This window comes from Dromiciops gliroides, chromosome 3 (assembly GCF_019393635.1).
Source record: "Dromiciops gliroides isolate mDroGli1 chromosome 3, mDroGli1.pri, whole genome shotgun sequence".
Lineage (NCBI taxonomy): Eukaryota > Metazoa > Chordata > Mammalia > Microbiotheria > Microbiotheriidae > Dromiciops > Dromiciops gliroides.
Window position 1 is genome coordinate 612361715 of NC_057863.1, and position 13778 is coordinate 612375492.

The 13778-nt window shown below is 45.6% G+C and overlaps 1 protein-coding gene across 2 annotated transcripts in view; it reads right to left on the bottom strand.

Annotated features, from left to right (window-relative positions):
* LOC122749397 (alkaline phosphatase, tissue-nonspecific isozyme-like) overlaps window positions 1-13778 on the bottom strand; it is a 102528-nt gene that overhangs the window by 52999 nt on the left and 35751 nt on the right. Inside the window, exon 1 of one of the 2 annotated variants that reach the window (XM_043995758.1) lies at window positions 3588-3767. The exons of the other annotated variant lie outside the window; for it this stretch is intronic. The gene's annotated coding sequence lies outside the window, so the exon portion shown is untranslated. Of the gene's footprint in view, window positions 1-3587; window positions 3768-13778 lie in introns of those variants that run through there. 2 annotated transcript variants of the gene reach the window in all.

Here is a 13778-nt window from a genome sequence, read left to right on the forward strand (position 1 = left end):
AAACTGGCGTTGGGGGTGGGGGCTCAGACTTAATAACTTTCCTTCAAATTGCCCATCCAGTTAGTATTGGTCAAGACTAGAACACTGACTCTAAGTGCTCTTTCTACTAAGCTTTATTACCTCACAGAAGGGAGGGACCTTGATATGATTGCCCCACAAAAGCTTTGACACTCTCCCACTGCCCCCAAACCTTCCACCAAATCATGTTTTGCCTTGATGAAACTCTCTTTGTGGAGGAGAAGCAAAAGCCAACTGCCAATTATTCAGGGTTTTGGGTGGTCCTGAGGCTCTACTTTGTGGAAAAACTTGTACCCTGGTCTCTGCTTGTTTCCATTTCAGTCCCTTCACTGCCCATTAGCACCTCCAGGAATAGGGAGGAGAAAGGAGAGGAAGTCAGATGCAAAGGTAATCTATTGTATTACTTGTGAGAGGGAGGCTGAAACCCAGCCAAGCTTCATTAAATATTAAAGCAGGGGTAAGGGAGCTAGAGAAGCAATATCCTATAGGAGTTGGAGGAAAGACCAGATTGTAGAATGTGGGGGGTGGGGTAAGTAGTTTTATGATTTTCAAGGCTTGGACAAATGGAGACCAGTCAACTCATGGAGCCATTACTGAACATCCATGTGTGAGAAATAATTAATATTCAATATCTTGGAGGACCCAAGGTCTCCCCTTCTTTCTTAGTCCTTTCTCCCTCCCTCCCACCCCACTACAAAATGTTCAGTTCTCCCTGAGAGATTCCATCAAATTTTTTCATCTTGGGTCAGGCCCAGCTTAAGCGCACAAGGAATCTTGAGTGGAGACACATCTAACTAGATAGCCAAAGGCTTCTCCATCCAGGGTGGGGGTCACTCAGGGCCTCCCCCACCACCCTCATTGAAGAGGACATTCTTTGAATTGATAGCCCAAGTCTAGAGACAATCTGTGCAGGGATCAGTTCTTGGCCCCAGTGACCACCTACTTTTTCAAGGGCATATAAAACTGCCCAACCAACATGGGGTGAATCCCCTTAGATTACACATGAGGAAGCACAGGATTTAGGTAAAGGGATTTGTCATCAAGCTAAGGATTTGAACCCAGGTCTTTGGATTCCAACTCCAGTTCTTGCCACTCAACAGGAATCCTGATGGACCCTGACTTGTGTGTGTGTTGAATACTCAATTAGCCTCGGAAACTGGTGGGGAGTGGGAGAAATCAGAGGCAGAGAGAAGGCAATTTCCAGTCTTGGAGATTAACTGTGTCAGAGGGCATTTAGCCCAACTCCACACCTCAATAGAAATCCCCTGGAGCCAAAATGCAAGATGCAGTTGACCAGTCTCTGCTTACAGAATGAATGAATGAAATTTTACTATATCACCCAGTGACATGCTCTTGACCTGGTTTCACCATGCCAGCTAGCTCAGACCATTCCATTTGGCACAGGGCTGGCTGAAAGAATTCAGTGGCAGAAGCTATTTCCTTAGCTTGCCCCTGGTTTAAAAAATCTCCCGGCTCTGAATGAGGATTTGCTGGGTTGATGTTCAAGTCTTTCGGGATATAGAGTTTGAAGTAAGGGGTGGGAGATAAAGGAGGAGCGTGGTGAAGCTTCGAAAAGGACAGGATGAGGGAGGGGAAACATCCAGGCCACAGAATTACCAGAGGGTCCAGGGGAGGAGGGAGAACTTGAGAACTGGAAGGCTGGCCTGGCAAGCCCAGACAGGCTAAGACAGGGATGTTCAGGAAGGAGGAGGGGATCATGGAGCGACACAGAAGCAGTTCCAGATATAGGGGAGGACCCATTCTTTATCTGCAGTTTCTTTTCCATTCCTCAGTCCCCAGGTCATATAAAAAGACAAGTCAGATGTCAGGAGGGAAGAAGGTGTCAGTTGGTGGGGGAGTTTGTTTCAGGAATCCTAAGGAGAAGAACTTTTTAAAACTTGCTCCCTTCAGTTCCTAAGGAGCCCTGGGTCCTCAGCAACAAACATTTGTTAAGCACCTACTGTATGCCAGGAACTAGGCAGAAAGGGACAGATAGAAAATTAAGCATTTCTTTCTCTCAAAGAGCTTACATTCTTCAGGGCAGAATGGAAAGAGCCTTAGATTTAGTCAAAAGACCTTAGGTTTGAACGGTGGCTCTGCTCAAGAGACAAGTGACTTTCCATTTTTCCCACCCAAAAAGCATCCAATCTTCCCCACACACTCACCTCAGATTTATCTACCTGATGACACTAAGGGCTGATGTATTATTGAGAGTTCTGGTAGTTTCAGAGAGTGGAGTTAGGAAGCCCTGGGCTACATTTCTACCCACCTCTCCTGCTACTTATTAACTGGTACCTCCACCCTCAAATCAGTTCAGATATTCCAAAATACCTTTGTCCCCACCCTCTAAATTTCAATGCCCTGGGTCACTAAATAAAACAAACTGATTCTCAGTTTTTTCATCTGTGAAATGGGAGTCATCTCTCTAGTCTTCACATCATGGTGGTATTGTGAGGCTAAAATATATGAAAAGTGCCATATGTCTATTCTCATATTCCCAATTTTTTCCTTAGGATAGTGAATGTTATAGACTGAAGAGGCCTTAGCACATAGAATGTCAGATCTGGGAGGGGCATTAAGCAAGTCCTCTTGATTTACAGATGAAGAAACTGACGACCAGTCCCTCTGAAAAAAGGCCAAGAGACTAATTGAAAAACTTGTCTTGGGGTGCAGAAGGAGGAGAATGAAGGAGGGAGAGGTGGCTGCCTCCAGCTGTGAGTTCAACTTGGCCCTCCCTCCCAAGGTAGCCTTAGGGAAGGTCCTACATTCCCTCAGTTTGATCCCTTCCTCCAACCAGGCTACCGCACACCGAGCCTTAGCCTCTCGATTCTTCATTATCACTGGATCCAAAATTTAGAGCTAGGGGACCTCCCAGGTCATCTACTGCACCATCTTTCTCTTACCGTACTTCTCCCGCAGCTTTCTCCCACCGAGGCACCTGGGACACATTTTGGGGACAATAGAGATCGTGCTTCCTCCTACAACCTGCTGCTTTGCAAAGCATCCTGCCACCTCCAAGGGGTTGATTGGAGTGTAGCCCAGCGTTTGGAATCGATGGACCTGGGTTTGGATCCCATCTTTCCAATTTACTATCTGGGCCTCAATTTCCCTAACTGTAAAATGAAGGAGGAGCCCCAGCTAACCTCCTAGGTCCTTTCCAGCTCTGCTCCCCGCGGTCTCTGGCTCTCAATGCTAGACCTCGGCCCTCGCAGCCGGCTCACACTCCCAGGGGGCTACACTCAGGCTCCACGCGCCCCTCGGATCCGCCCCCCCTCCACCTTCCCCATGCTTCCCTTTAGCAGCCTCCTACGGTCCCCGTCGCGTGGCCAGATCAATGCCTCCTAGCATCACCCCTCTATTCCCTAGCGGGGAGCGACACACACACACACACACACACACACACACACACAGCGAGAGCGAGCGAGTGAGAGAGAGAGAGAGAGAGAGAGAGAGAGAGAGAGAGAGAGAGAGAGAGAGCCCCCGCCCCGGCACACTCGGCGCTGGGTAGAGGTGCCCAAACTTCCCAGGAGGCCCGGGTGGACAGCGGGTACCCTGAGCCTCCGCAATACCTGTTCTTGCCGGAGTTCGGCGCGACCTCGTGCAAGTTGAAGAGTTGAACCGAACTGGGAGCCGGGAGTCCTGGGTTCGGAGTTCAGAGTCCCCTTTGGCGCTGGGCTGCACGCAAGAGCGGATGACCCCAGGCCGGCTTCCCCAGCAGCTTTTAAAGGCAGCGGTCTCAGGGGATGGGAAAGCCGTGGGGCCCCTCACCACCCTCCCCCTCCTCCGCCCCCTGCCCGCCCCAAGGCTGGAGGGAGGTGGAGAAGGAGGAGGAGGGGGCGGGGGCGGGGGTGGGAGAAGAGGAGGAGGAGGAGGACCAGAAGGTGGAGGAGGAGAAGAGAAACCCGGGAGCTGTCCGAGCCACGCGGCTCCGAGTGCCCCCTGCCGCCCAGAAGCAGGGGTGGCGGGCCAGGGAGTCTGGCTCTCAGCCTCCTTTCCTGGTGCTGCCCAGGGCTGCCCAGTTGTCCGCGCACTGCACCTTCCATCCTCTCGTAGGACCCCGTCTTCCTCTTTAGCCTTGAGACCCTTCTCCTCCCCCCCTCGAACCTCCCACCCCACGCGTGGCCCCTTCCTGCCCCTCCCCCCAGGTCTTTTAGAAACCACTGGTGCGGGAATGAGGGTAATTGAATCAAGTCGTGACTCCGGACTAGGCTATCTGGGAGATGGGGAAATCAGTTCACTTCGATATTCTCTAGGATCTCCAGCAGCCCTAAATCACATGGTCCTCCCCACCTCTCCCCCATTTCTGGCTCTAGCCCCCTTTCTGCCCATTAACAAACCCCGACCTTTTCTACTCTCCCTTTCAATGGTCCCGCTTCCTTCTTCCTCTCAGCTTCCCTCAGCCTTCTCCCCACTTTCTCCTCTTCTCTTCCTTTTCACTTCATCGGACACACCGCCCTCCCTTGGGGAAATCAAGTTTTGGAGAAAATTAAAAGAAAGTGAGTGGACCTGCAAACCAGGACAACCCCTCCCTCAAACTAAGGCTCTTCTTTTCTCCCTCTGTGGCACCAAGAGAAGGAAATCATAGATTTAAAGCTAGTTAAAGGTCATTGAATCTAGTCATCTGATTTTACAGATAAGGAAATTGAGGCCCAGGAAGGTGGAATGATTGGCCCACTGTCATACACGGAATCAGTGACAGAAGCAAGATTCAATGATTCCCAATACTCTAGTCCCGACATTGGTTTGCTTAGAGCAAGAGTATTTACATCACAAAATGTTAGGATTGGGAGAGACTTTAGAATATAGACTGTTAAATGTAGAATGCACTTTAGAGAATACCCAGTTTAGTCCTCATTTATAGTCAGAAACTGTTCAGTGACATAAATGAATTACCCAAGGTCACAAAGTTAGTAACTAGTATGGGGATTATGGTATAATACATGTAGAAACTGAAGTCTGGAGGAGTTGATCATAATAGCATTTGTATATAGCTTTTATGGTTTGGAATTTTGTTGTTGTTCAGTAGAGTCTGACTCTTCCTGACCCCGTTTGGGGTTTTCTTGGACAAAGATACTGGAGTGGTTTGTCATTTATGTCTCCAGATTGTTTTTTACAGATGAGGAAACTGAGGCAAACAGGGGTAAATGACCTGCCCAGGATTACACAGTTTCTAAAAGTCTGAAGGGGGGGGGCACGTGGAGGTGGGAGGTGCTCTATGCACTGCACCACCCAGCTTCCCTTATGGTTTGGAAAGCACCTCAGAAATATCTTATTTTATCCTCACAACAACCATAGGTAAGTATTCTTATTTTCCCCAGTTTGCAGATGAAGAAATCGAGGCACATATAGGTCAAGTGGTTTGCCTAAGGTCATACACATAGTAAGTTTAGATGTAAGATTTGATTCCAAGTCGGGACTCTTCCAATACACCAAACCACTTTGTTCTGTCTTCGGTACTAGTTTGGTGCCTTCCTTGCAAACAGTTGGCATTTAATAGGTATTTATTGATTGATTAGTGATAAATAGAAATTCTCAAACAAAATTTGAGGGTTCACTGTTGAATGATAGGAAAGGAACAAAGGTGAATTGATATGTAGCCAGGATAAAACATCCTGTTTCTAGTGGAGAAGACCCTTAAAAGGTCAAAAACACAACTCCTTGTTCCCTATTTAATTCTCTTTCCATCACAGCAAAGATTTTTTTTTTTAAATCTCCAAATGTCAGAACTGGGAGGGGCCTTAGAACAGAGAATGTTAGCTGGGAGAGGGTTTAAAGAGAGTTATAGAGCTGGAAGGATCTTGAGACACCACTTAGCTCAGCTGATAGTCCACCAGGCCCCTGGAGTCAAGCAGAGCTGAGTTCAAATCCAGTCCAGTGTGACCCTGGACAAGTCAAGACCTCAGTTTCCTAACCTATAAAAAAATAGGGGTAATAATAGCACCTGCCTCCCAGGGTTGTTATGGGGATCAAACAAGATAATAATTGGTGTTTTGTTTTGGGGTTTTTTTTTGGCAGGGCAATGAGGGTTAAGTGACTTGCCTAAGGTCACACAGCTAGTAAGTGTCAAGTGTCTGAGGCTGGATTTGAACTTAGGTCCTATTGGCCAGTGCTTTATCCATTGAGCCACCTAGCTGCCGCTAACAAGATAATAATTGTAAAGCCTTGTAAATTTATGAAAGTACCTGACAGTAAAACACTATATAAATGTTAGCTATTATTATTTGGTGAAGCCTATTGTAATGTTTCAAAAGTTCCAGAGACATCGTTTCTGGGTAATTAGTCATTTTATTGATAATATTAGCATTTTATTAATAAAACAGGAGTGATCATTTCACTCTGGACCTATTCACAGAATATTATTTTTCAATCATCAAAACAGATGCTAAATTTCAGTTTTAGGTTGATGAAAATAAAGATGTGATTATTTCTTTAACTTTCATAAAAGTATTTTATTATTCTCTAGTTACATGTAGAGATAGTTTTCAACACTTGTTATTTATAAGATTTCTAATTCCAAATTTTTCTCCCTCCCTCCCTTCTGTTCCCCCTCCCCAAGACAGAAAGCAATCTGATATAGGTTATATATATACCATCACATCAAACATATTTCTGCATTAGTCATGTTGTGGAAGAAGAATCAGAACAAAAGGGAAAAACCTCAAAAAACAAAAACAAAAAATGTAGAAACAGTGTGGTTCAATCTGCATCCAGATTCTAGTTTTTTCCAGGTGTGGAGAGCATTTTCCATCATGAGTCCTTTGGAATTATTTTGGATCATTGTAATGCTGAGAAGAGTTAAGTCTATCATAGTTGAAGATATGATTATTTTTATTTGCCTGTTGTCTCCTCATTAGAATATAAACTCTTTGAAGGAAGGAACTGGTTTTTTGTTTGTTTGGGTTTTTTGCCTTTCTTTGTATCTCCAGGGCTTAGCCTAGTGGGTGCTTAAGAAATATTTATTGATTATTTCCCATTTAAATTAATGAACAGCCTTGGAACCCATCCAAGGATGCCTTTTTAAGAAATCCTGATCCAATCCAATCTTCCAATTTAACAAGGGAGAAAACTGGGGCCCAGGGTGGTAAGGTGATTTGCTTCAGGTCCAAGCTAGTAAATGATACTAAGTCAAAGAGAGTCACTAGGAGACCTTTCCCGGTACCAATTCTCCTGGTGGCTTTTGTCTAAAGCCAGACAATTGAACAGGCAAAACGATTGTATTAATCCCAGCACCCAACTCAGTCAATCAGTAAGCCTGGCACTGTGCTAAATGCTGTGGATACAAAGAAGGCAAAAGACAATCCCTGACCTCAAGGAGCTCTTTAGTGCAAAGAGAAAGGTGACTTGCAAATGATCGTGTGCAAACAAGATATACATCAGATACATAGGAAGTAACCCATAGAGGGAGGGCACTAGGGTTAAGGGGGAATCAGGAAAAGCTTCCTGTAGAAGGGGCTGGGGTGTTAGCTGGGACTTGAAGGAAGCCAGGGAAGCTAGGAGAGGGAGATGAGCAGAGAGGTCATTCCAGACATACGGAACTGAAAAGAGGCCGAGTATGTAGAGGGGCTATTGGGTGTGGGTGCCACTTTGGCATAGCTCTAATGTCTGGGAGTTCTCCCTGTAGAGTGGAAATTCTACCAGTCCCTCGAAGGTATGGTCCTCAATGCAGCCCAGGATGACATCAACTTTTTCACAACGCTGACTCATATTGATAGGAGATCTGGAAGTGGACTTAGAACACATACTGCTTCAACACAATATGATTCCTTAGCTATTGGAACACGGGGATGGAACCTTAGAGAATATCAGTGCAGTGTGGGACCCCTTGACAGTCTGGTGAAGTCTATGGACAGTCTCCTTCTCTGAAGAACGTTTTTGGGTTTTTTTCTGGCAGGGCGATGAGGGTTAAGTGACTTGCCCAGGGTCACACAGCTAGTTAAGTGTCAAGTGTCTGAGGCTGGATTTGAACTCAGGTCCTCCTGAATCCAAGGCCAGTGCTTTATCCACTGTGCCATCTAGCTGTCCCCTGAAGAACATTTTTAAATGCATATAAGAAAATTATTTCAATTGTAGTGAAATATAGCTATCAAAGTATTTTTTTTAAGACTAATCCAACCCAGTCATGTTATAAAGGAAGAAACTAGTTCCTGGGGAGGAAATATTGGGAGATGACAGGATTGTGTCATCTAAGCAGTATTAGTTGCACGCTTTGAATGCACCCAGCCCTTTTGTAATAAAGAAGGTGACAGAGACCCCACTAACCTGGAGCTTCTGGTTTAGGGAAGGAGAAATTTTTAATTGTAGGAAACACTTGGAACAAGACCCTGGGAATACCCTGGGCATTATCTTTCTAAGCCACAGGGGAGCCAAGAAAGACTTCATCATGGAGGAGGTGGGCCTTGGGTGGTGCTTTGGGCTAAGGTGGAAAAAACATTGTCTTTGGGGGCCAAGTCCCTGCATTCAAATCCCACCTCTCATATTTACTCTCAATATAAACTTGTGTAAATTATTGCTCCTCTCTGGGCCTCAGTTTCCTCATCTTCAAAATGGGAAGGTTTGACAAGATGCCTCTGACAGTGTGGTAAAAAAAATGAAAATTTTTAACTAAAATTTAAGAGTTGAATGTATACTACTGAAGGACCACCAGTTTTTGAAGGACCTCCCTTTCAGGGAGGAGACCGTGACAAACAGCCGTGCGCCTGCTGCTGCTCGGGAGAGTGTGGCCAAGCACGCCACTTCTGGGGCGTGAGCTTAAAAACGAGGAGAGAACGGAAGTGGGCTCTCTCGCTCTCAACACACACGCTGGTTCAGGCATGTTCGGGTGATTGGCTCTGGTCCTCGGTGGCAGCATGCGCTTGACTCTGGTTCTCAGCCTGAGAGGTAGCTTTGGGATTCGGTGAGTTTTATAAAAGAATATAGACTAAGCTTAGATCTAAGACTATTCATTTGTATTTCTACTTTCCTATTTCCCTAATCAGTATCACCTGTTTGTTGGCTAATTAATTCCCAAACAATAAAAGCTAAGTAATCCCTCTCTAATTAAAGCTTAGAGGTTTCTTTCTCTTACTGGTCTGGGATATATATATATATATACACACACACACACACACACATAAATATGGGAAAGGTTAAAGGGGAGTTTAATGTTCTTATATCCAATTTTAGATCTCACAACAGGGAGAGGGAGAATTTGAGTAGGCAGAGAAAAAGATGGGGAAGGAATTCCAGGGAAGTGGTAGGAGGTGGAGAGGGCGGCGAATGACTCCAGGAGGAATAATAACTACTAATATTTCACAAATGAACCACACAGTCTGGCAAGATTTAAACTCAGGTCTTTTCAGTGGCAAATCTGGCATGATATCAGTCGGCCGCCCAGTTGCTTCAAATGCACACAATGGGTTCGGAAACAATCAACATCAGTGGGTCTCTATCACTCACCACCATATAGACTTCATCCTGGTTCCTTTTCTTTCTCCCTCTCCTTTCCTTTCTCCCCCTTCTAGGATCTGTCACAGGTGAGACTTGAACCCAAATCTTCTTGACTCCCAAAGCCAGCCTTCTTCTTCTTCTTCTTCTTCTTCTTCTTCTTCTTCTTCTTCTTCTTCTTCTTCTTCTTCTTCTTCTTCTTCCTCCTCTTCTTTGGCAATCAGGGTTAAGTGACTTGCCCAAGGTCACACAGCTAATAAGTGTCTGAGGTCAAATTAGAACTCAGGTCCTCCTAAATTCCAAGGCCTAACTCTATCCTCTGTGCCACCTAGCTGCCCCATCCCCTTCCCCAAAACCACTGTCCCCCCATCCCCTTGGGAATGACTTAAAGGAACTAGACCTGAAAGGGACCTTAGATATTATCAAGCCCAATGTGGCCATTTTAAAGAGAAGTCAACAAAAGCCCAGAGAAAGGAAAAGACTTGTCCAAAGGGATCCGGGAAGTGGCAAAGCCATGTTGTAAACCTTGGTCATCTGGCCTTTTCCCAGTCCTCCTCCTCCTTGACCTCTCTGCAGCCTCTGACACTGTTGATCACGCTCTCCTGCCTGATACTCTCTTCTCTCTGGGTTTTCAGGACATCCCATGGTTCTACCCTTATCTGACTGCTGGGGCAGCTAGAGCACCAGTCCTGAAGTCAGGAGGACCTGAGCTCCAATCTGACCATAGGCACTTACTCTGTGACCTTGGGCAAGTCATTACACCCTGTTTGACTCAGTTTCCTCATCTGTCAAAAATGAGCTAGAGAAGGAAATGACAAACCTCTCCAAGATAACCTCAATGGGGTCACGAAGAGTCAGACACAACTGAAATGACTGAACAACAATGAAACCAGCCGCTCCTTCTCTGTCTCATCCCACTGAGCTCTGTCCCGGGCCCTCTGTTCTTCACCCTCTATACCACTCCACTTGGCGATCTCATCAGCTCCTGTGAATTTAATGGCTACCTCTGTGTTGATGATCCTCAAATCTACCTGACCTGCCCCAACCTCTCTGCTGACCTCCAATCTCCCATCTCCAACTGCCTTTCAGACATTCTGAACTGAATGTCCAGTAGACATCTTAAATTCAACATAGTTCAAAACAGAACTCATTCTCTTTTCCCCTAAACCCTCTCCCTATCCTACCTTCCCTATTAGTGTAGAAGACAACACCACCCTCCCATCCCTCAGGTTTATGACCTAGGTGTCATCCTGGACTCACCACTCTCTTTCTTACCCCCTATTTCCAAGCTGTTGCCAAGGCCTGTCGATTTTTCCCTTTGCAATATCTCTCAAATACGCCCCCTTCTCTCCTCCAACACTGCCCCCATCTTGGTGCAGGACCTCATCACCTCCATCTAGACTATTGCAATAGCTCGCTGGTGGGTGGGTCTGCCTGCCTCAGCTCTCTCCCCACTCCAATCCATTCTCCATTCAGTCACCAAAGTGGTTTCCCTGAAGCACCGGTCCAACCACGTCACCCCCTACTCAGTGAACTCCAGTGGTTTCCTATCATGCCCAGGACCAAATATAGAATGTTCTGTTTGGCATCCAAATCCCTTCCTAAGGCAGGGCCCTCCCATCCCTTACTCTCTGATCCAGTGACACTGATTGCTTTGCTGTTCTATACAAACAAGACACTGTCTCTCTGTTCTGGAAATTTTCTCTGGCTCTCTCCCATGCCTGGAAGACCCTCACTCATCCATTCTGATGACTGATCTCCCGGATTCCTTTAATTCCCAACTAAATCCTACCTTCCCCAATGCCTCTTAATCCCAGTGCATTCCAAAACCTTATTTCCTATTTATCCTGTAGACACCTCTGGCTTGTGTACTCTTTAGTTCCTTGACGTCAATCAATCAGGAAACATTTATTGAATGACTACTACCATGCTAGGACTTTGCTAAGAGCTGAGGATATAAAGTTAAAAATGAAACAGTCTGGGGCAGCTAGGTGGAGCAGTGGATAGAACACTGGCTCTGGAGTCAGGAGTACCTGAGTTCAAATCCGGCCTCAGACACTTAACACTTACTAGCTGTGTGACCCTGGGCAAGTCACTTAACCCCAAATGCCTCACTTAAAAAAAAAAAAAAAGAATGAAACAGTCACTGTCTTCAAGGGCAGCTAGGCACAGTGGATAGTGGCCTCTGCCAGGAGTCAGGAAGACCCCAAGTTCAAATCCAGCCTCAGACACTTACTGGCTGTGTGACCCTGGAAAAGTCCCTTAATCTCTGTTTGCCTCAGTTTCCTCATCTGTAAAAAAATGGCACCCATCTCCCAGTGTCGTTATGAGGATCAAATGATTTAATAATTTGTTGTTGTTCAGTTGTTTCAGTCATGTCTGATTCTTTGTGACTCCATCTGGGGTTTTCTTGGCAGAGATAACTGGAATGGTTTGCCATTTCCTTCTCAGATGAGGAAACAGAGGCAAATGGAGTTAAGTGATTTGGCCAGGGTCACACAGTCAGGTTTGAATTCAAGGTCTTCCTGACTTCAGGCTCAGGGTTTTAGCTACTTCATCACCTAACTGCCCAGATAATAATTATAACGCCCATAGCAGAGTATCTGGCATGTAACAATACTATATAAATAAATAAACAAATAAAAAACAAAGGAATGAATGAATGCACAGATAAATAAACACATGAATGAATAAGCAAACAAACAAATGAATAAATAAATAAATGTTAGGTGTGTGCAAATATATAACATATAATATAATATTTATATAGCCATATAAACATTAGCTATTATTATTATTATTATTATTATTATTATACCAAGTTATCTTGATTATTGCTCCCCTGGATCTTCCTTTGCTCTACATCAGTTCATGTGTCCTCCCATGTTCCTCCATGGTCATCATTTCAACTTATACCTCTATACATTATAGCAGAAAAATTAAAAATGAATACAAGGTGGTTTTGGGGGGAGGGAGGGCACTCACAGGTGGTGGGGTTTGTTGGAGGAGGAGGGAGAAAAACCATATTGAGGCTGATGGATTATTATAGATCTGGGCTGTACCCTGAGACTTAGCCAAGGGAAGAGACCAATCTGGGCAGAAGGGAGCAGGGACCAATGAACAGCAACCAGAGCTTAAAGGAGGGAAAACACACAGACAGACAGACAGACAGACAGACAGACACACACACACACACACACACACACACTCAGCCTTACCCCAGGGAACTCCCAAACCTCAAAGATGGAGGCCTGAGAGCAAGAAATCCAAGAGCCAGGCTAAACCCAAAGGAGTTCCTGTATGAGGAACAGAGTATTAGGGAAATTCCTTCAGAGGAGAAGAACACCCAGATGGCCAGAGCCAAAGAAGCTGTAAGGGACCTAACCTAACGGAAAGTCCCTTTCTGAGAAGCCCAATGGTTCAAGCCTGACCTGAGAACGAGAGAACAGAATATCCTTTGCAAAATAAGATAATACACCACAGATGTGAAAACCCTCTGAAATAGAGTGCAGACTGCAAAAGGCAGACTCATCTTTCCTTAAAAATCTCCAAAGGGGGCAGCTAGGTGGCACAGTGGATAAAGCATGGGCCCTGGATTCAGGAGGACCTGAGTTCAAATCTGGCCCCAGACACTTGACACTTACCTTGGGCAAGTCACTTAACCCTCATTGCCCCGCAAAAAACCCCAAAAATTTAAAAAAAAAAAGAGGAGACTTTTAATAAAACGACACAGTAAAAACAAATAATATTCCCACCATAAACTACAGATACACAGTGTCAGTGAGAAGAGTGGGCATAACTAAGGAACGTGTGTGGAGGGGTGTACAGGTAGGGAGCTACCTAAACCTAATATAGGCCCTATGAAGTCTAACTTCTTTCCCAGCTTTCACCTCCAATCTCACTCCCTTTCTCCCAGACTGCATGAAGCCTGCCTTCACTTTTGCCCCTAGCTCCAGTCCTAATGCTCTCTCTAAAGCCCACACCAGTCATAATCGCAGTGGCAGCCCCAAGCCCAGATTAAACCCATCCTTGGTTCCCAGGTTTCTAAACCCAGCCCCAGCCTCATTCTCTCTCTCTCTCTCTCTCTCTCTCTCTCTCTCTCTCTCTCTCTCTCTCTCTCTCTCTCTCTTTTTTTTTTTTTGGTGAGGCAATTGGGGTTAAGTGACTTGCCCAGGGTCACACAGCTAGTAAGTGTTAAGCGTCTGAGGCCTAAATTGAACTCAGGTACTCCTGAATCCAGGGCTGGTGCTCTATCCACTGCACCACTTAACTGCCCCGCCCCAGCCTCATTCTCATTCCTTTCTCCAACACTAAATCCAGCCCTATCCCAGTTCCTA